The sequence below is a fragment of the Dromiciops gliroides genome, chromosome 6, assembly GCF_019393635.1.
Source record: "Dromiciops gliroides isolate mDroGli1 chromosome 6, mDroGli1.pri, whole genome shotgun sequence".
Lineage (NCBI taxonomy): Eukaryota > Metazoa > Chordata > Mammalia > Microbiotheria > Microbiotheriidae > Dromiciops > Dromiciops gliroides.
The window spans coordinates 114,897,034-114,921,407 of NC_057866.1; the positions used below are offsets into that span (position 1 = coordinate 114,897,034).

Here is a 24,374-nt window from a genome sequence, read left to right on the forward strand (position 1 = left end):
CATCAGAGTGGCTAAGTCTTTCCCAGTTGATTACTATTATACTATTGTTATTACTGCATACAATATTCTCTGGTTCTGATCACTTCTGCATCAGCTCACATAAGTCTTCCCCAAAATTTCCAAAACCTGTCATTTCTTATAGCACAACAGTATTCCATCACAATCATATACCACAAATTGTCTATTGCCATTCAAACAACTGATGGGTATCCTATCACCAATTCTTTGCCACCACACACAAACAAAAGGAGTTGCTATAAAATATTTTTTATACAAATAGGTCCTTTTCCCTTTTCTCTGATCCTTTTGGGATGTAGACCTAGTAAGTAGTGGCATTGCTGGATCAAAAAAATGTGCAGTTTTATAGCCCTCTGGGCATAGTTTGAAATTGTTCTCCAGAATGGGTAGACCATTTCACAACTCCACCAACAGTACATTAGTAGACCTATTTTTCCACATCCCCTCCAGCATTTGTCATTTTTCTTTTCTGTCATATTAGCCAAGGTACTACAATAAGGTACAAAAGGTATAAGATGGTACCTCTCAATCCCCTTATTTTCATGGATAAGGAAACTGAGACCTGGAGAGGATTCGTGGCTTGCCCAAGCTTCTACAACTAGTCCATAACAGAGGTGAGAGTCGAACCCTGGCTACTCTAACTTCAAATACAATTCCCTTTCCCTAATAAATGCTTTTATTTATTTAAAGTTCTGAGTTCCAAATTTTATTCCTCTCTCACTCCCTCCCCCCCCAATGTTGTAAGCAATCAGTATAGGTTATACATGTACAATTCCTTTTCCAAATAAACTACACTGTCTTGCTTGGACTTCAGGAGCTCAGAACTATCCTTGACTGCCTACACTGTAAGAAATAAAATAGATGTAAATTACAGACTACAAATTACCTTTCAATTTATAGTCCTTAAGGACAAGGTTCTTTTTTGTCCAGCATAGTTCTATAAATGTATCAGTATTTAATAAAAACACTTATATGGGTGATGACTCAATATATCAGACATATAGCACTTTCAATTTTATACAAGTCACAAACATACAAGGTGCATAGATGAAAAATGTCTAGCATATGTAACAAATGATGAGCTGGCAGATTTCAGAAAAAACTGGCAAGACTTACATGTGAAAGGAGTGAAGTGAGCAGAACCAGGAGAATATTATACACAAAAATAGCAACACGGTGTGATGATCAACTGTGATAGACTTAATTCTTCTCAGAAATACAGTGATCAAAAGACAATTCCAATTGATAGATAATCCATGATAGAAAATGCTATCTACATGCACAGAAAGAGTCTGAAAGCATATCAAGGCATACTATTTTCACTTTTTTTGTTTTTTGTTTTTTCTTTCTCATTTTTTTTTCATTTTGTTCAGATTCTTCATTAACAACATGACTAATGTGGAAATATGTTTAACATGATTATACATTTATAACCTATATCAGGTTACTTGTTCTCTTGGGGAGAAGAGGGAAGGGAGGAAGGAAGAAAAATCTGGAACTCAAAATCTTATAAAAATGAATGTTGAAAACTATCTTTACATGTAATTGAGGGGAAAATAGTATTAATTGAAAAATGTTTATCATAAAAACAAAAGATAATCTCTTTGGCTATGCTATAATTTAGGAAAATATTCCAAAGTTAGCTTTAGAAAAGGAAAATTTAAGTGAATCCTATGTATATGTAATAAAGTACAAAAACAATTTTAATGAATGCATTAAATATACAGAAAGTGAATTTATAACCTACTTAGTACTTTCTAGATTGTCACTGTAAAATAAAAATAAATTATTAATAAATTATCTCTAGTTAATACTGGGGCAGAAAAAATACTTTAGACACCAAAAATAAATTCTCTCTACTGGTAAAGAAACAATAAATTAAGAACTGAGTTCTTAATCCTTAATCTCCAAGCAAACTCACACATGAGGAAAACTATTGTGAAAACATCAGGAATGCTGAAACAAGTAATTTACTATGAAGTACTTTTGTGTCTTCAAAGAATTAAAAATGGCTGGCAAATAGGGAAACAGGTATAAGAAGAAAGGTAAAAGAGGAAGCCCGATAATGACCACTGAAATGGGGGCAACACAATGTTTAACTCTGAATGCCTTTTTCCACAGAAATAGTGCTACAAACAATGGCTAAAGTCTCTTCTTGTGAATCAAACTGCCCATCATCCACAGATGGATGAGAGAGACAGAGACAGAAAGAGATGGAAGTGTATGTACATGTGTGTATACATGTGCAGTTGTGTATATGTATGTGTGAATATATATATATAAAATATGTTAATATATAATACACAACTTCATAAAAATAACACTTTTTGGAAAACTGTATTTTGGTTCCAAACAAGTAGTTTACAAATAAACATAGAATTCAAGTAGAAGACTGCCCAAACAAGTAGTTTACAAATAAACATAGAATTCAAGTAGAAGACTGCCCCTATGTAAGAACTTTATTTAAAGAGTTAGGGTTCACTTGTTGTAAGGCCTGCATCTAAGTGAAAAAAAAAAAAAGCAGTAGGCCCTGAATCACCTACATATTCAAAGACTAAGGCAGCAAGCTATTTTAGCTTTTGCAGGGGGGAGGAAAAAAAAACCATGGGAAGCTTTTTTAAAGTGACATTTTTTCTTGACCTTCAAGTAAAATAAATAACTTTCAACTTAAATGGACTAATAAAAATATAAATAGGGTTCTATTTTTACCATGTGTAGAAAATCAGGAGACAGGGCCCCTATCTAACTTCTCAAATAGATAGATATCTAGTTAATATATATGCTATATCTATAGATACAGATATATCTATATCTATACATATTTAGATATATCTACAAATATATATCTAGATAGATGCATGTCTAGACAGATTTATCTTTATAGAGATAGAGATATAGGTACAAATAGATATCTAGGTATATATAGAGATATGGATTTATAGATATCTAGATACGTATATCTATATACTTATGTCTATACTTAGCTAGATGGATATCTGTCTGCAGAAAGACATCTATGATATATCTATAGATAGAGATGTATATATGTATGTATCTGTCTGTGTAAGTAGCCTTGGTTTTAGTCACATCGCAGAAATTTGGGCCAGGAAAGCAAATGTTAACACTAATATAGTCTTACGTTGTTGTTTTTAACTACGACTCCTCCTACACACACACACACACACACACACACACACACGCACACGCACGCACACGCACACGCACACACACCCAATTTACTTCAAAATAACCTAAAAGAAAGATTTCTGGAAGAAAGACCCAAAGGAAAGGCTGACCACCCTGAGTACAGATTTTCTCTGAACTCATGAGCCTTCGACACTAAAGCAATCTAAAGTAAGGAAAAACCAAACATCAAAAAGATCAAATGTTTAATAAACTGATCTATCCCCCAAGGTTCTTAGATAAAAAGCCCGAGCTCTATAGGGAATGAATTATCCTCTGGGAATAAACTTTTTGTGCCAGTAAGAAGAATAAGCCTTCCAAGAACTTCAGGGTGCTGGAAAGCAATTTACTAAATAGCACTTCTGTCTTCAAAGAATTAAAGTGAGTTTTGCAGAGGCGAGATTCATTTACTCAATTAGTGATCCAGCCTTTTAATTTTTTCAGGGAAAGGGGGAGGAGAAATCAGAGAATTGTCATCTTTTATGTGTATATGTGTGTTTTAAAAAAACAGAACTGAAATGGGACACATTTTGCCAATGTTACATGATACAATCCTTTCCACTCAAGTCAAAGAATTATTAAACACCCACTATACCACCAAGCAGTGTGTGCCAGCATTGGGGATTGATACAAAGAGGTAAATATAAAATAAGACTAGGAAAGGCTCATATTGGGCAACTAGATGGTGCAATGGATAGGATGCTGGGCTTGAAATCAGCAAGATTCATCTTCCCGAGTTCAAATCAGGCCTCAGATACTTCCTAGCGGTATGACCCTGGGCAAGTCACTTAATGCTGTTTGCCTCAGTTTCCTCATCTGTAAAATGAGCTGGAAAAGGAAATGGGAGATCACTCCAGTATCTTTGCCGTGAAAACCGCAAATGGGGTCATGAAGAGTAGGATAGAACTGAAAAGAGTGAACAACACAATGACAACAGGGGCCAGATTATGGAGGGTTTTAAATGCCAGGCCCAGGATTTTGAATTTTGTTCTACAGACAATAGGAAGTCACTGAAGATTTCTGAGGTGGCTTAACATGGAATAATAGGTGTTTTAAATGTTTAAAATGAAATGTTAGAGGAACTGTCTCAGTAAATAGGAAATGGACTCAAAAAGACCAGAGGGAGTTCAAATCCAGCCTCAGACACTTAGTAGTTTGTGACCTTGGGCAAGGCACTTCTGTCTATCTCTGTTTGCTTATCTGTAAAATAACAATAGTACCTACCTCTCAGGGCTGTCATGAGATAATATTCCTAAAGTGCTAAATTCTAGTTGCTATTATTAATATAATTATAAGGGGGGTGGGGTGGGAAGAAAGTATTTCCTTTCTTTTTGTTTTATTTTATTTTATTTTTTGGCTAGGCAATTGGGGTTAAGTGACTTGCCCAGGGTCACACAGCTAGGAAGTGTCAAGTGTCGGAGGCTGCATTTAAACTCAGATCCTCCTGAATCCAGGGCTGGTGCTTTATCCACTGTGCCACCTAGCTGCCCCTATTTCTTTTTTTAATGGGAACTTTTTTGAAAAGCTATACTTACTGATGAGGACAACAGCTTTTTGAACATTCCTGATTTTTCTATCATGCTATGCAATTTTACTTTAAATGTTTGGACAAATATCCACATTTTTAAGTAAAATACTCCGTTGTTATACAGAATGCATGCTATTAAACTGCCTTAAGTAGAACGCATGTTTTCAATTGGGGGCTGTCTTGGGAACCAGCCACATACCTCTTGGTCCTCTTTGTGATCAAGGACACGATGTGAGTTTGATCAGTACATTATTAATCAGTTAGGAAAGTGAAGAAAAGTACACATATGCACAAAACCCCTTGCAAGCTTCCACAGCTGTAGAGTATGTCCCTCTTTCATGCTCACAAAACTGCACAGAGAAAGTTTGGTGACCGTAGAAGAGAGAAATCTTTGAAGGTGAATAACATTTGAGAGCATAGGACAAAAAAAGCCAAAAAAGATTTACTCTCTGTTTGACTGAGAATACTCTCTTAAAGTCTATACTCTTTTTAATGATAACTGATTTGACTTTCATATTTTAATATGAAATAAGTTAAGACAAATAGTCCCTCTAAAAATCCTGACTGCGGAGCTTTTTTAACTGGAATGGCTGTTGCTGCCAATGTAGTGACAAGTTTTATGGAAAGCCCACAAATTCCATCGTCTGCCACAGACCACATGGTAGAAAATGTACTCTCTCTCACTCTCTCTCTTGAGCTGATTCAGCTAGAAAAAAAGAACTTCTGCTCCAGTTTTCAATGAATGCAGCAAATCTTTCAATGATCTAAATAGCCACCTTGATCTAACTGCCTCCTTGAAAGAATATTTTTCTCACTACAAATCATAACTGCAGCCATTTCCAAGGTGGGCTGTCTCACTGCAACAGAAAATATGTCCTATCCCATCAGTCTGCGGGGTGTTTCAGAACTATCAGATTGGGAGCCACCATATTTGCCAAACATTGCAAGCCAGATATAAACAAAGTTTATTTGGAGTGAATGTCACCACCCCTCAAAATCCCCTACTTACCCTTCCCTCTGTCACTGTTCCACCCTGCCTTCTTCCTTGCTCTTTGCATGTCCCACTCAGCACCTTCTCCACTCAGTTTTGTCTTCCATTTCCCAGCCAAGGTACTCCATGCCACCTTAACCTTTCAGAGAAGACTGACTTACCAACCTTTTGGCCCAATGACAAAGCTCATTCCAATACAGTACTTTACTTTAATGAAGCGCCATGTACTTTACTATGAACACGACTGTGTTGCTTAATTTTTTCTTTTTCTTTTCTAGGGCTTTCAAACACACCCTATTATACCAGGCTTGGAATGAGAACTATTTTGATTGCAGACGCTATTAGAATTCAGGATCACTTGTCCCCAGGAACCATAAAATTTGTTCCAAAAGACCAGCAAAATAACCATGTAGCCAAAACATTTGAGCTCCTAATTTGAGATAGAAGCTTCCAAACCCTTCAACTACAATGCTAGTCTTGCTCCTCTTAGAAAACACTAAGGTACGATAGAATAAAATGTGAAGAAGCACTCTTCTTGGATTGAAGTGCTTTGAAAGCTCACCATCACACACCCCCTGGATGCTTTTTTCTGAGGAACATGAAATTGACTGATGGGATGTAGAACTTAAGTTACTAAAATGTGAAATCGGTCACTGAAATGATGAAGAAATCAAGCAAAGAACACTAGGGTAAATGAGCCCAAAGGCAAAGGTTGAATAGCCACTTGGGGTGGGGGGTGGGTATAGAAGAGATCTTTGGATGACTATTGCAGCCCCTTCTCAGCTCTTTGTCATTTCAAGTCATGCAGGTTGTGTACAGAAGGGACTCAGCAGAAAGAGAATGCTTCAAGTGCCTGAGAAAGCCTGAAGTCTTTTCCTGCATCGGACGAGTGAATGCTAGGAAAGAACCATGTGTTGGCAACTCTTAAGATTCCTGGAATAGGGGCAGCTAGGTGGTGCAGTGGATAGAGCACCGGCCCTGGATTCAGAAGTACCTGAGTTCAAATCCGGCCTCAGACACTTAACACTTACTAGCTGTGTGACCCTGGGCAAGTCACTTAACCCCAACTGCCTCACTAAAAAAAAAGATTCCCGGAATAGGTGCAGTTCACCAGAGGGAAGAGTTGTCTTGACTCTGATTTGAGTAGGGCACAAGTCCTATAAGTGCTTATGATTTTCTGTCCATTGTTATTGTTGTTGTTTTTAATCAAAAAACAAACAAAAACCCCCCAACAAGCACCTTGTTCTGTATGTGATGTTTTGCTAAACTGAGTGCATGAACAGGAACCAGGGGCACTTTTATAGCCAAATTCTGCTTCTCCCATGATAAACCCTGTGTTGGCTCATGTGCAATATACCTTCATGGTTATTAGTATGAATCTTTCAAGATTATAGGATCACAGTTTGGAGCTGGAAGGGACCTTGGAGGTGGGTGACAAAATCCAATCCCTTCATTTTATTGTGGAGGAAACCGAGGTCCAGAAATGCTATGAGATTTGTCCACGGTCACACATTTATTGTCTTAGGTGGGTTTTGAACCTGTAGCTTTCTGATTCCACTATACCATAATGCCTCTCATGATTTACCCTGGGTCCCCCCTTCACCACACAAGTCTTTACAGAAGTCCCAATAAATGCATGTTGGGAATGTTTTAAAGGAGATTCGTGTTTGAGCAGGGCCTGGACTAGAGATCTCTGAGCTCCTTCCCACTCTGAGTGTCTGTGATTCTGGGATGGAGAATTCAAATGTAGTTAACAGTTCATAATTTCTAAAAGAAAATCTAGTTCAGATGATAGAAAAGAGGAAAGGGGACCTGGGAAAAACTTGCCAGAACCACCCCCAAGTCATCCACTGCTTCAATTTACTTGGGACTCATGTTACAATAGAGAAAAAAAATTTAGCCACAATATATTTTCTTGTAATAATGGAGTCAATTAAATCACTGAGAGAATGCAGAAAGACCTAGGATAAAAGTTCTCCCAAATTTCATATTGCTGCTAATAGTATCATAATTATTCTCAGAATTCAGGACCCAAACCCTGAAGTCATTTTATATTGCCTGCCCCCTTCACTTGACCTTTAATTCATCATCAAATCTTGTTTTTTCCCTTAGAAACATATATATCCATCATGACCACTGGCTCTTTGTGTACTTTCAGATTAAAGTAATACTGAAACCTTTAATTACATGTCACACTTCCATTTTATATGCCATTTTGGATGAAGGAAGCCAGGGGATTGATTGCACAGGAATGTAGAGCAGCTAAGTCTACCTACTATGCTTCCAAAATGGTTGAATTAGCCAGGAATTGTAGACAGAACAAATAATCAAGGTACAGAGGACCTGGATTGGCTAAATCCCTCTCTTGGGATAGAACCAAAAGGGCAGGCAATACAAAGGATCATAAGTCAACAGCCTGGGATACTGTTTCTAGAAAAGTTAATAAGAAGTACTTTCATAAACTTCCTTTTGCATGCACTTTCAATTATCTTATCCTAATTTTTTTCTTCTAAATTCTTTTTCTTTGTTACTAAATAGAGTCCTGTGATCTGGAGAGTACAGCAGCAGGGAGAAGAAGAGAAACAGGTAAGATACTTGAATCAGGTATTTGGTTGCAGCGGCAGGCGGCAGCAGATGGGAGAAAGGTAATTAAAGATCAAGTTTGTCAGATTTCTGAGCTCAGGAAGTCAAGCAGGCTGGAGCACTAAGATCACCTCAAACTAGGATTTAGCAATCAATGAGGTTTGGAAAGTGAAAAGTGAAAGCCCCCGGGCAATGGCAAAGCCCCTGTAACCAATTCCAAGGAGGTGATGGAATTTCTGGGAAACTGACCAAGATCAGCAAGGTCTAAGGCTTAGATCTTTCACAGGTCTGCCATTCCCACTGACAATACCCTGCATCCAGGTCCCTGGTACTTGACTGTGATTAGTTTCCTCACATCTAGTCTCTCCTCTCTGATCAAAACCTGGAAAACTAATTAAACTTCCTAACATAACACTTTACCAAATGACTCCTATGCTCTAAACCCTTCTGTGACTCACCCCTCTATGGGATAAATTCCAAAATCTTAAATGTAGGCATTCACAGCCTGGTCCCACTCACCATATCCAAAGAGCACTTCTTGAATGAAATCTTAGCTCCACCTTGGATGATCTCCTCACTCTCTCATAAACCCCTTATGTACATTCCCATCTCCCAACTTTGTTCATGCCTTTCACCCTGCCTGGGATACCCTCCTTATTCTGCATCCTACCTATCCCACAAGGCCCAGCTGTTTTTGTTTTTTTCTTTTAAAGCAGTACAGAATGGTAATAAGAGCAGTGCGGTAAAATCCCGATTCTGCTACTTGTTAGTGGTGTTACCTTTGGCAGGTCCCACATCTACTCAAGACCTAAGTTTCCTCATCTATAAAACGGTCCCTAGGGACTCTCCCAACTCTGAAATCTGATGGTGCTACTCTAGCTTATACTGATTTCTCCCTTCTCTGAAAATTTATATGACTCATTTGGGCATTTATAATCCATTTGTGCCATCCAGAGAATCAAGTAGAGGGGTGACCCCATCCAATAAACGTGTCTTCAGTTGAATTACAGAAAGGCAAATCTCACAGAAGGGCAAAAACAAACAAACAAAAAAGATGATGGGACTATATCACGCATTGGAGGCAGGTAGGTGGCACAATGCATAGCTTGCTGGATTTGGAATCAAGAAGAACCTGAATTTGAATTTTGCCTCAGACATTTACTAGCCATGTGACCCTGAGCAAGAAACTTAAATCCTCTTTGCCTCTGTTTCCTTATATATAAAGTGGTGAGAATAATAGCACCTACCTCCCAGGGTTGTTGCGTGACTCAAATGAAATAACCCATGCTTTGTAAACCTTTAAGCGCTGTACAAATGCCAGTTGTTATTATTCATCAGTTTCTTTAGAATCATTATTTTATCAGGCACACAAGTAGCAAGCACAGTTTATCTCACAGACAAGATTAATCAATATTCTCAGATTTAAGTAAAATATGTCACGGAGTGTACATAGATATATCTAACCTATTATGTTTTGGGCTTGGAAACTGACACACCAGATTCACAGTCTGCCCACTCTATCCAAAAACCTTGACATCTGGGAGTTATAAAATTTGAAGAGTCAGGAATTAGGATAATTCCCACGGGGAAGAGAAGGTAAAATGATGAGAAGTACAGTACATGAATAGAAAGACTTTTTTTTTTTAATTCCACATGGCTAACATCTGTCCAAACAAAAGGCCATTGAAAAAGTCTGAAAAGCTATCACACTGCTAACCCCTAAAGAGCTATTAGCAGTAATTTTATCAAAGTTAGTTAAAACTGCAGATGTTTTCTAAAGAAAGTGATCTCTGCATTTGGAGCCATCTTGCTGGGTACTTGGAGAAAAACAAACCAAGATGATTTTTATTTCATAATAACTGAAGCCCCTGTGTTCTTATTCTAACTAAATAGCCCCTCTTACCTTATCTCCCTCCCCGCAAAGAGAGACTGTTATGGATAGACCATTCCAAAAACCAAAATTAATCTAAAATATTTTAAAGTATAAAGAGACAAAATTGAAACAATATTTTTCAGATTAAGACTGCCAAGTGGTGAAGAGTTAAATGGATAGTGCTCTTGGAGGATGGTAAGAAGGTTTCCATCTCCTCTGGAAACTCTGCTCCCATGAATTTGATTAAAAGAAAAGCAAAACTGATATACAGAATTTTAAAGTTACTCAAAGGCCACGTAGAATTTTCTCTTAGTACCTACTGCTATTATTTCAAGTCTAAACAGGCCTTTCTTAGCAAACAACTTCGCTGATTAGTGATCAGCTTCTAGGGATTTTTACAGCCACTTTCAGTTATGTGGTTTGCTAAGTAAATACAGTCAAGAAACTAAGCAAAAAGATACGCACCTTCACACTGTAGCAAGTCAAAGTCTCCTTCTTCAGATGGTTGAGTATATATGGATTTTTTGGTTACATTTATCAATATAAAGTTTAAGACATTACTTAATGAATACCTGATAGAGTGAGTAATGCTTCCATTTTGCTATTGAGATATGTTTTTTATTCTTAGTTTAAAAAATTGAAGGAACCCAACATCTGAATACTTGCTCCAAATGTGTAAAGGACAATTTGTCCAAGGTGCTAGTATTTTTTTTTGCTACCTTGCAAATTTCTCCTCAAGGAACCCTTGGACTAGCCATCAGGATCCCTCTTACCTATTTTAGTTTTTAGATATTTACAAGATAAAACTATAAAAAGGCTATCAAAAATGCTATGGTTACATTGAGAGAGATATAGTTTTTAAGAGCAGGGAAGTGATGGTCCTTTTGTACTCCATCCTGCTCAGACCATATTTTGTGGAGTGCTGGGTTCCATTTTAAGCACTGCATTTTAAGGACAAAAATAAAGTTAGCTTTGTCAAAAGAGAGCAAGGGCTTGAAATCGGACTATATGAAAATGGGCTAAATGATGTCAAGATGTTCAAACTGGAGAAGTTTTAGGGGGAACAAGATTACTAAGGGTTTTCAAGTATTTGAAAGGTGATCATGTGAAAGAGGAATAAGGCTTATTTTGTTTGGCTCTCATTGGCAGAATTAGGACAAAGTAGAGAAGACACTGAGATTCAGATTTAGGTTTGAGGAAGATGAGATTTCCTGACAAAAGTAAAAAGGGCTACCTTAGGGAGTGGGCTCACCCCTCGATGGGGATCTTCAAGCAAAGATCAGATGATCACTTGTTGACTATGCTGTAGGAGGAATTCTTGTTCAAGTATAGGATGAACTAGGATATAATTCCAGCCTTGAAACTTTCTAGGTATGTAACCATAGGCACATCATTTCATTTCTCATGTTCCTCATCCCAAGAACCAGACAACTACACCTGATGATCTCCAAGTTCCTCTCCAATGCCAGAAGTTCCATGCTTCTAAATTTTTTGGTTTTTTTATTAAAACCAAGAAATTATTTTTTAATTTAAAAAAACAAGAAATTTACAATTATCATAAGGACATGTGAAAAAGTATTCTTGAATGATCTTAACTTAATTATCAGCCATTTTTTCCATTCTTTGGGGATCTTTGATTTTTGTCAAGGTGGGAATCCCTTCTAATAACAAAGGCTGCAGCTCTCATATGAGTAAGTCAGTTAACTAGCATTTATTAAGCACCTACTACGGGTCAAGCATTGTGCTACTTCTCCTCTACATGAGAAGACTGGAAAATTAATCATCTTGTGGACAACTTCATGAATGAAGAACTTCTGTGAACGAGGAGGGCTGCTTACTTGACAACACACATCCTGGTGCAATTCAAATCCTGTCCAATTTGTTAGGAACTGGCTAACCAGTTGGGGCAGTTTTTGAGAAACCAGGATTACCTTTAGGCCACCATGAGATATCAGTTTTGAAAGGCATTATCAATCACATGAAAAATAAAGTGTTAGAGTCTTTAAAAAGTAAATAGTAAAGTGTAAAAATGTTAGATTCGTTAAAAAGTAAATAGCAGTGTATGAAAGTAGTTTAGGTATATAAGTTAGACTGATTAGTGTTTGTACTAATTTCTCATATGCTCCTGGTTTGGATGTATTCTGTAAAAGAACTGGGGTTTTTTGGGTGGTTGTTCTTGTCTTTTGGTCAACAGTGATTTAATAGTGTAATTTTGCTCATGAACAAAGTAAAGCCTCAATCCTTATTTGAATAGATGCTGAAAATCATTTGACAGCTGAAAGTTAAGACAAATTCTGAACAGCTGCCCTGTTGTGAATATAGATCCTATTTGGGACATTATAAATCTGAACGTTTTGTTACAGGACATGAAAAGGACAAAGGTGGACACAGCTTGTTCGTATGTCTGTAATTACACTAAAATAAAAGACTATTTGGCTGTATGTCACCCAACTGCTATGTCTTTGAGATCATTTAAATGAAACCAGACAATTTAATAGGTGCCAAGATATGAATAAAAAGGTTAGCAATCAAAACATGCAATATTTCTAACATAATCTATTTGCTAGGAACCTTTTTAAATAAACATTAAATATAACTAATGTCATCTCTACTGAAGAAAGTAAATGCCAAAGATTCTCTCTGGTCTTTTAAAAAATTTATTTATGCTATTGCTATAAGCTAGTGAGTTGTATCTTGTTCTAAATGAATTAAGCTTTCATGGCAAACAGGAGTCGACATCTGTCACAAATTTCACTGTAACCCTTATTTAATAGTTGAATCTTCTGAACCTCAATATCTCCAGATATAATAGTTCTATTCAAACTCAAATATTTTAGTCATTTTTATTTCAGTTCTCAAAGCAAAAAACTAGGTTATATCCTCCTGGCATATAACCTTTATTTGAATTGGTCACTAAGATTTAAAAGAAGTAGTATTTTTAAAAATAAATAAATAAATACCACAATGGTATAGCTGGGGAAGTCACAGGATGCCATCTTTTGATCTGTCAAAGATAGCAAAAAAAAAATTTTTTTTAAAGGAGAAAATACATCCATCTAACTCTATACACATATTTCAATGTTGCTAACACTAGGAGAAGACTGTAGGGACAAAAGAATACCCAGGTGAACAAATGTATCAGTTTTCACATTGCTACATTTAAAACCTAGGAAAAATTGGCAGTGAACCTGCCTTTTGGCAACTCTAGTTCAAATAAGAAGATTAAAAAGAAGGGGCAGAAAACATAAGAATTGAACCCTCCAGGATGTCGCAGGCAGAAATAAGAAAAAAAGGATGCTAGGCATGGCCTGACCTATTAGAAAAAGGTAGAAAGCATTGCAAATTGTAAAAGCTTGAATTTAATCCCAGATTAAAGAGAAGTAGGAGACTTCAGTTGCTAGCTGGGTGTAGGGGAAAGAACATGCCTCTAACCTTCATGACTGCTGGACTGGGGTTTTTTTGTTTGTTTTGGGGGGGGTTATTTTTATTTTTTTGTTTTTAGGATTTATCAGCTGTTCCAGAGGGTGACACAGCTACATCAAAAGGCAGGTCTGCATTCTGTATGTGTTATCATGAAAAATTCCCAAAGTTGGAAAAAATGATTGGTGAGAAATCAGAAAAAATAACCTGAAAATAGTCCCTCTCCACTCATTTGCTCCCAGTGCTTGCTACAATCTGCCTCCCTTTCAAATTAAATAATTCCTCCATGAGAACTCTGAAGCTCCACACAGATGCTGAACTCTGACAGAGGTGGTGTGATATGATGGAAGGACTGCTTATAGTTAGGAGAGACCTGAACTCCAACTTTCTGGAACACTAGCTCTATGTGATATGGGCAAATGACTTCACCTTTCTAAGCTGTGGTCCTCTCGTCTGTAAAACGAGTACAATATTATACCCATCATGTTGTTGTGTGGATCAAACAAGATCATGTATATAAAGGTTTCCCAAACCTTAAAGTGTGATCTATATATCAAAGCGTGTGTGTGTGGGGGGGTGTCATATTTTCTTTCAAGATACTGGTGAAAATTCTGCATTAAGCAAACTAATGATCTATTTTTAAGTCCTTTGTGGATGTGTTATAATTATAGCAGGGATCACAGGGTCTCAGTGGACAGGACCATCAAGGTCACCAAGTCCAACCCCCTTCATTTTACAAATCAGGAAGTCTATTCTTCGTAATAAAAATCAAGCCTATCTTCATTAAATGGAGAATTACCAACTGTAAAGATACTTATTCCTCTGACAATTTTGGCTCTGGGGAGACAGATCTGGTAATCTGGAAAAATGGCTCTAGAAAATGTAATCTGATTTTCCAGAGTTCACCCCCCCATGCATTCTTTGGCAGTATCAGATAATCATCAAAGACAAGCACTTTTGACAATGTGATTTGACAGAGAGATGATAGACCAGCTATCATCAGAAGAGATTTGGGACCAACTAAGAAGTAAAAGTAGCCGGCCAGTGGAATCACATTTAAGGGGAAGTCAGTCTCTGTACAGTTCTCCTTTCCACATCTGAGGGGACAAAGGTACAGCACCCCCACAATCTAGAAAATCCAAGTAAATTTTTTGGCCCTCCCTTCATATCAGAGAAGAAGTCTGAATTATTATGGTATAAAAAGATCAAATGTGCTTATATTATATAATACTACACATATATTTTATGCATTTCTGAGTTTCTAAACTTTTTTTCCTTGTCATCTGTTGGTCTTTGCACGTTGTCTATGGCTTCTGCAAAGCTCCAATTTCATTCTCATTTAATTTCTCTTGCCAAGCTGCAATATATTGAGACTGTGATGGGGAAAGTGGTGATGGAAAAGGGATAACTGTAATTGTCTGAGGTTGCTGCCTAACACAGAGATTTTTCATAAATAGGTCATGTTGTGGAAGCCCAAGACAATAAATATCACCCACTTCTTTTCCCCAGGACTAGCCATACTATCCAAATCTTTTTCCATGGCATCGCTCAGCTTGGTCTCTTTCTTTCAATCCCATAGCTGCCACCTTAATCTAGTTCTCCATAATAGTAAATACTACACTTTCACCAGCAGCTCATATTTGACATCCATAAATTTATTGCCCATTAACTTTAAGTCTAGACCCTGGAAGACCTTCTCTTGTGAAGAGTTAGAAAACAGGCAATTTAAAAAGTCATAAGAAAAGAATTCTAAAGAAGAAATATATACATATAAATCTTATCAGTAAAATAGCTATTTATCATACATGATGCAACTTATTTACAGGTGATACAGAATGTATTTAAAAATTTTATAAGCTGGTTAAATTTAATTACTATTTCAATGTACTTGAGGTTTTGAATTTTTTGTTACAATGAATATGAAATTTAAATCCTATGTACACACACACGCATATATGAGTATACCTACAAGAATGTATTTCAGTCTATAATACACACACACACACATACACAGTATACACACATTCCTCTGCATGATACACATTGTACCATGGGATATGCTGTGTGATTGATAAAACAAGAATATTTCTTCTTTTGTATTGTTTTCATATTTTGAATTTTTCATTAACAATCTTTTTTTTTTTTTTTTTTGCAGGGCAATGGGGGTTAAGTGACTTGCCCAGGGTCACACAGCTAGCAAGTGTCAAGTGTCTGAGGCCGGATTTGAACTCAGGTACTCCTGACTCCAGGGCCAGTGCTTTATCCACTGTGCCACCTAGCCGCCCCTTTCATTAACAATCTTAAAGCAAAGTATGGGCTTCCAAAGTATTTGACCCCAGCAATACCACTACTAAGTCTGTATCTCAAAGAGACTGGAAAAAAAAAGGAAAAAGTATCTATATGTACAAATTGTGGTCTATGACTCTCATGGAATACTATTGTGACATAAGAAATGATGGTTTCAGCAGGATGGTTCCAGAAAAACCTGGAAAGACTTACATGAACTGATACAAAGTGAATTAAGCAGAACCAGGAAAACATTGTACACTATAATAGCAATATTGTGTGATGATCAACTGTGAATGACTTTGCTGTTCTTGGCAATACAATGATCTAAGACAATTCAGAAGAATTTATGTTGGAAACTGCTATACATCTCCAGAGAAAGAACTGATGGACTCAGAATGCATCATACTATTTTTTTACTTCCATGGGGTATTTTGGGTTTTTGTGGGAGGTTTTGGGGGGCTATATTTTCTTTTGTTCATGACTCTTCATGACTCCAACTCATACTGGAATGGTTTGCCATTTCCTTCTTCAGCTCATTTTAAAGATGAGGAAACTGAGGCAAATAAGGTTGAGTGAGTTGTCCAGCCAGAAAGTGTCTGAGGTCAGATGTGAACTCAGGAAGAAAAGACTTCCTGGCACTTTCTTAACATGACTAACATGGAAATATATTTTACATGACCACATATATCAAATTCCTTACTACTTCAGAGAGGTGGGACAACAAGGAGAAGGAGAGAATTTGAACTCACAATTTTTAAAAAATGTTTAAAATTGTTTTTAATTGTAATTGGAAAAAATAAAAGATTTTTAAATATTTTAAAATAAATAAAATACCTAAGTGCTAAGAAAAAAAGCCTGTGGTTAAAGCAAATTATTCAGGAACTTCTTCTCTATCTTTACCCTGAGAAGGCTCATCAGCTTTCATAGGTTCAACTCTATGCAGATGACTCTAAAATCTAAATATCCAACACCAATTTCTCTCCTGAACTTGAATTTCAGGTCATCAAATGCCCACTGGACCTCCCTGACTAGATGTCCCATAGGCATCTAAAGCACAACTAGCTAGAGGAGAAATAATCACTGACTTTGAAGTGAGAAGACCTAAGTTCAAATGTTATCTTTGATGACCTATGTGGTCAGTCACCTGTGTGACTTTGGTTAGGTCTACCTGAATCTCATTTATAAAATAAGGGATTGGTGGGGGGTAAGGCAGGGCAGGGACTAGATAGACCTCTAAGGTCTCCCCTAGATCTATGATCCCTACTGCCAAACCCCTCCCCCAACCCTCCCTTCTTCCCAACTTTCTTACTTCTGTTAAACAGCCCACCATCCTTCCAGGAGCCCAGGGTAGAGACCTTGGAGTCATGCTCAACTCTTACACCTTCTTCACCCTTCACATCCAATCATTTACAAAGTCTTATGATTCTGCCACCACAATATGTGTCAAATCCACCCCTTTGTTGGCCCTCGTATAACTTCCACCATAGTTCAGGTCTTCATTACCTCTCACTTTGACTATATCAGAGGCTTCCTAATTGATCTCCCAGCCTCTACTTAACATTCCAGATGCATTAATATTTCCTCTTATAAGACATTTCATCTCTCAACTTCTGGGCAGGTCATCCAAGCCTGAAATACACTCCCTCCTCACCTTCAACTCTTAGAATTGCTAGCTTGCTTCAAAATTCCATTCAAGAGCCATCTACAAGAACTAGTCCTTCCCATAACCCTGAAATGACTTTGTATATATGTTCTATTTATAATTTATATGCATTTCCCTCATTAAATTATAAGTTCCTTAAGGGCAGGACTATTTTATTTTTGTCTCTGTACTCCCAGCACCTAGCACTAGGCCTGACTCACAGCAAGTGTTCAAGGAATACACAAATGATATTAAAGTGAAGCTGCTTATGGAAAGAAGGCCTTTTATTAACTGTAAACACAATTATTCGGGGAATCCACAAAATGAGAGATTATAAGAAAGGCATACAGTTTATTATAACACCAAGAGCAAGAGAAAGCTCTGTGGATGTCCCCACTGGCTAAGGCTTCAAGAATGTGAATTCTTGCAGAGAATAATCTCTGCATATGCAGCTGTAGCCAAAAACTCTGATTCATGACAAAGAAGCCTGTCTTCACCAAGCATGTTATCTTTACTTGTGCAATACCTATAATCTGAGAATCTTTCTCTAACTTGGAGTCCCCTGAGGACTTTTATCGCTAAATTGACTCAGTTTCAGGCTAGTGCAAAGCACCCCAGCCTGTCTGTCCACCAATTGGTGGATTATTCTGGTAGATTGATTTCCCTTCCACTGATGCAACTAACAACCCTCCCATACTTGCTTTCTTACAGTGTGTGATTCTTCTCTGTGGCTATCTACCAATCCTCCAGAGAAGAACCACATAGTGATCCTGCCTGGGCAAAGTCTTGATTCTCATTCTTTGAAAATTTCAGCAAACTAACACACCATTCAAGCTGTCTCTTATCTCTGACTCTCCTGACATGAACAGCCCACCTCCTTTGGGGGTTATACCCACCCCTGATAGTGCCTCTGATGCCACTTCTAGCTCTAAAGACATATCTAGTAGCATGCAGCAGCCTGCTCACAGTCACCAGGAAGCTTTCTGATGTCCTTCCTTTCAGTTATGTACAGCAGTAGTTTGTGGTGTTCTGTGATTTGCAGCCATTTAGCATCAATGGGAAATTACTGGTATCCAAGAGATGGGTTTGTGTGTCAGAGGGCAATCTGGGACCACTAAGAGCACAATCTATCCAGTATTTAACCAAATTATAAATAATAATAATCTCAGTCCAATTCTGTATAATTGTCGATTATCCAAAAATAAACTCATAATTAGTGGGACACATGGCCCATTTTTGAGACAGCTGAATTCTGCTTTAGAATTCCAGGATTTTCTTTTTTATTATTAGGAAATTTATGTTTTGGTTTTGTTGTTGTTGTTTTTGCAGGGCAATGAGGGTTAAGTGACTTGCCCAGGGTCACACAGCTAGTTAAGTGTCAAGTGTCTGAGGCTGGATTTGAACTCAGGTCCTCCTGAATCCAAGGCCAGGGCTTTATCCACTGTGCCACCTAGCTGCCCCAGGAAATTTATGTTTATGATACTTTCAATGTTTTGCTTTTGTCATTTTAAAATTCTGGAGTTGAGAGAAAATGGGAAGTCTCTATTTGCATATTTGTCCATTGCACAGTCATTTAAAAAAAAGTCCCAGGTGTGAACTAATCCAACCATTCTGGAGAGCAATTTGGAATTATGACCAAAGGGCTGTGGGACCATTCATATCCTTTGACCCAGTGGTACCACTGCTAGGTCTGTATCCCAAAGAGACCATAGAAGAGGGAAAAGGACCCACATGTACAAAAATATTTATAGCAGCTCTCTTTGTGGTAGCAAAGAATTAGAAATCGAGGGAATGCCCATCAATAGGGGAATGGCTAAACAAATTGTGGTATATGAATGTAATGGAATACTATTGTGCTGTAAGAAACGATGAGCAGGAGGAGTTCAGAGAAACCTGGAAGGACTTACATGAACTGATGCTGACTGAGAGGAGCAACCAGGAGAACACAATACACACTAACAACAACATTGTATGATGAACAATGGGGATAGACTTGGCTCTTCTCAGTAGTACAACAATCCAAAACAGTTTTAAAGAACTTGTGATAGAAAATGTTCTCAACATCCAGAAAAAAGAACTGTAAATTATGAATGCAGATTGAACTATACTGTTTCTACTATTGGATTAGGGGGGGTTTTCTTTCTTTTTTGAGGTTTTTCCCTTATACTCTGATTCTTCTTTCACAAGATGACTAATGTAGAAATATGTTTAATGTGATTGTACATATACAACCTGTATCAGATTGCTTTTTGTCTTGGGGAGGAGGGAGGGAAGAGAGGGTGGGAGAAAAAAAAATCTGGAACGAAAAATCCTGTAAAAACAAATGTTGAAAACTATCCTTATATGTAACTGGAAAATAATAAAATGTTTTAAAAATTAAAATTTTTTAAAAATCCCAGTTCCATATGAAAATTGGGGGGGAAAAAAGAAAACAAAATTGGGGAAAAAATATACAAGCTCTATGGCTTTTCTCACAAGAAAAAAAAAGCTTCAAACTAAAAAGTTTTCTTAGAACTTTATGAATTAAGATGCTTTGTGGGGGCAGATGGGTAGTGCAGTGAATAGAGCACCGGCCCTGGATTCAGGAGGACCTGAGTTCAAATCTGGATTCAGACACTTGACAATTACTAGCTGTGTGGCCCTGGGCAAGTCACTTAACCCTCATTGCCCCATGCCCCGCAAAAAAAGATGCTTTTCAATGTACATAATTTCTAAAAACCTGAGTTTTAGAATCACCATAAGACTTAGTAGGTTAAGTCTGGAAAGAACCTCAAAAAGTTTACCTACATGAAATGTACCTTCCCTCCCATTAGCAGAGAGAGGGCAGAACTGCTTCATACCGGTCAGACACATTGGCTTTATCACTGCTTTTGCTTCACTGTTTTTCTTTGTTACAAGGGACAGCTCAATTGTATGGATGTCTACATTGGAGTGGGGGGAACGTCCCTGAACAACTAAATTGTTAAAACAAAAAGCATCAATTAATGATGATGACAACCAAGACATCATCACAACTAATCACTGTTTTAAAAAAAGTTTCTGAAGTCATCTCCTCCACCTGCTGCATTCATGACCATTTATTCTAGTCAAATCAGAATCTATTTAAGTCTCATCTAAGGACATTGAGAACCCTGCCTGTCAGGATGGAGGCTACCTGGCTTCCCTCATGCAGAACACTTTTGGGGGGGAGGAGGGGGCATGGGCACAGAATTCTTTAATCCCAAACCAATGCTAATCTCATAGCCAGCTGTGCTACCTCCCTAATGGGCCTTAAACCTCCAAATATGGAAGGATCTAGGTTATGCCAATGTGTTCCATTCTGTACTAATGATTGCTATTACTTTATTTTTAAATATCACTTAATCATAAAGGAGCCCACCAGGGGGTAAGAGGAAACAAAAGCTAACATATGCTTATTAAACTGAAAAATCCCAATGAACCAGTTGAGTAGTACGCGAGAAAACCGGACACTGCAAACTAAAGGTGAGGCTAGCCATGTGTGACTGGCTTCACCTGGGGAAACTCCTATGGCCTTTCCAAACCACATTAAGGAGCTGCCAAGACCTGTCCTTCACCTGAGATAACTCCGTGGGGGGAAGCTCCAAGAATACAGCATGATTAATAGGGTCAGTAGCTACAGCAATAAGAATAATCGCAGCATGTTGCCGTCCCAGCGCTGCTGCAGGAGGAGTCACTGGATCTCTTACAACCATGTGTCAAGTTGATTCCTCAATGGTTCTTTCCCATTGTCCATAACAGTGCTGTTTTGGGGTCTGTTCACATGTGTCCTTAGTACATTTGTTCTGCCTATTTCAAATGCGTACCTCTCAGAAAAACAAAAACAACAACAACAAAAAAAAACAAAACCCACCTCCCTGAAAATTTCAATGTTATAATGTTTTGATAGAGCAAGAAGAGAAAAAAAATCTTCCTAAGAAAATGTAAGGAAGCAGAACCAGGTACTTCTCAACAGTGTCAGGGGTATCTCTCTATAGCCTCTGTGTGCTCAGACTCTTGCCCTCTTCACAATGAGAAAATAGAATGAAGAAAAAGTTCTAGGGGCATTTCAGCTTTGGCTGGGATTTATGAGTTGGGACATTGGGTTTTTTTCCCAGCCAAAGTCAAGAATGTTGTGTTGGGCTATTATTGGTCTATTTTTTTTCCCTTGGACTATATATCATATTAGAATATAGGCTATTAAGGGCAGCTAGGTGGCACAGTGGATAGAACACCAGCCCTGGATTCAGGAGAACCTGAGTTCAAATCCGGACTCAGACACTTAACACTTACTAGCTATGTGACCCTGGGCAAGTCACTTCACCCCAATTGCCTCAGCAAAAAAAAGAACATAGGCTATTATAAGTCCATTTTTTTCCTAGCACTATATCAGAATATAGGTTGGCCCTCAATATAAACCATATTCCCCAAATGAGAGCTTCTCAAAATGAAGAAATGTAGCAGAGATCCCTTCTTGCTTTAAAACCTAAAAATCTAGGACCTCATGAACTTGTGTCAGATGGTATTAGCCCCATTTTATAGATGAAGAATTTTAGACTCAGAGGGAGTAGATTGCAATTTGTACAAGTGGATTCTCTGGTGGAAGGAAGGAATGGAGGAAGAGAAGGGAAGAGAAGAGGGAAAGGAGAAAGGACAGGACGGAAAGGACAGGACAGGACAGGACAGGACAGGACAGGACAGGACAGGACAGGACAGGACAGGACAGGACAGGACAGGACAGGACAGGACAGGACAGGACAGGACAGGAAAGGAAAGGAAAGGAAAGGAAAGGAAAGGAAAGGAAAGGAAAGGAAAGGAAAGGAAAGGAAAGGAAAGGAAAGGAAAGGAAAGGAAAGGAAAGGAAAGGAAAGGAAAGGAAAGGAAAGGAAAGGAAAGGAAAGGAAGGAAAGGAGAAGGAAGGAAAGGAGAAGGAAGGGAGTGAGGGGAAAGGGAAGGGAAGGGGAAGGGGAAGCAGTTATGAAAACTTCAGCTCTTCTATACTGAGACCAGTCTATGCTCTCTGGTAATATATAACTGCCAATTCTTTAGGTCTCCTTCACTCACTTCCTTTTTCAGTAGCTTTCTCCTATGGACTTCCCATTTAGCCTTCCTTTCCGTTCCACAGCTAGGCAGGTCCGACCACAGCGCGCTGGCCTTCAAACAGGAGCAGCTCACCCATAGCTCTGACCTGAGGGTAAAAGGCCAGAATCAATCACATGACTTCACATTTATGGACAACAGAAAAACATACATATAAATATGTGGTTCAGCAACCTGAATTTTTTTTCAATAAAACACAAGTGATTAAGAAACAACAATAAACACCTTCCCAAAAAGTACCCTTAAATTCTACATTGTGGCCTAATCCTGAGGAAGGGGCTGAGGTCATTACTTAGTCACCACTGAGGAAAAATTCTATGTTCCCAGAAAATTTAAGCCAGATGTTTTAATTAACCATGGAAAACAGCAGCTCCAAAGAAAAATCCATGAACACACAGATCTGCCCCATGGAAAACCACAAGAATGCTTTGGCAAAAAGCATGTTCTGAATTCTTTGGACATGGCGAGAGGGGATCATCACCCACAGGAATGCAGGCTTAAAAGCAACTTGCTCCGTGTGTTTCAAAAACAAAATAAAATCCAGATAGCATCTCAAATGTGAAAATGTATTTCACAGCTTCATAGGACTCCAGGAAAAGATATGGAAGAGCGGCCACCAAAAAATTTTCATGTGTTTGGGGGGTAAGAAATTGTGAATGTGGCAGGTTCCTTTTATACAGTGCACACAGCCGCTGAAGCCAGCCTGCTATCAATGAACACGGTGTATAATTGAGTCGAGGTTGGGGAGGGGGGGACTGGAGAGGGAAAAGAAGTAACCTGTGTCACTATGGCCACTGTGGTCTTGGGGAGTCTTGGGTTCTCATCTCCTCATCAGCAACACTTAAGGGGGACATGGGGTTGGTCAATTTTCAGCTTGTTTAGAAACCAGAGGGCATGCTCTGTGCTTGAGTTTTCCCAGAGAAAGTAGCATCCAGTATGTAAGCACTTTGAAGGCAAGAACTGCTTTCTTTTGAGCTCAGATTTCCAGTGCTCCCACAGTGTCTCATACACAGTAGCTGTTTAACATGAAGGGGTAGAGGGAGGAAGGAAACATGAGACTGACCCACTGAGTACATAGGGAACTCCCAGTGAGAAAACTCCCTCCAGCAATGTAGCTTAGAAAGTCTTAGAGAGTTGTCATGGACCACTGAGAGGTCAAGATCAGGGCCACTGAGCCAGTATATGTCAAAGGTAGGACTCAACCAGAGTTCTTCCAGACTTTCATGGGACTAATTCTCTCCCTACTACCCCAGGAAACCTCATAGATACACTGAGTGAGAAAGAGAGAGGATGAAGAACAGGAAGGAGACAGGAGGAGAGCAAGAGACAGAGCAAAAGGTGGGGGTAGAGAAAGAGAAAGATCAAAAGAGAAAAAAGGGAGAGCAGGCTCTACATAGGAGGATGCTACCTACAGGTGAAATCTTCAAGAGAGTAAGAGACTCATCCATTTTTTGGCAGAGGAGGGTAGGTGCATGGAAGATCCAAAGCATCCTCCCACAGTATAGGTAAGTGTGCCTTCTAGAGACTGGTTTTTAATAATTGGACAAGGAAGATCTCTGCACTGAGTTTAACGATTACGCCTACTCTTTTAGCACGTTCTGAGCACCTTGGGGAGTCCCAGAGATATCAGGAAAAATAAAATGGTAAAACAAGTGATTCTCTGATCCCTCAAAACACAGTTCTTGATACAGAAGGCTGAAGCTAGTTACCCAAAACAAAACCAAAACAAAACCAGAGGCTAATGGGCAGT

The 24,374-nt window shown here is 38.3% G+C and overlaps 1 protein-coding gene across 8 annotated transcripts in view; it reads right to left on the reverse strand.

Moving 5' to 3' along the window:
- The window catches only part of APBB2 (amyloid beta precursor protein binding family B member 2), a 432,194-nt gene that overhangs the window by 336,451 nt on the left and 71,369 nt on the right, over positions 1-24,374 (reverse strand). For all 8 annotated transcript variants that reach the window (XM_043970484.1, XM_043970483.1, XM_043970490.1 and 5 more), the window contains exon 2: positions 22,589-22,712. The gene's annotated coding sequence lies outside the window, so the exon portion shown is untranslated. The remainder of the gene's footprint in view (positions 1-22,588; positions 22,713-24,374) is intronic.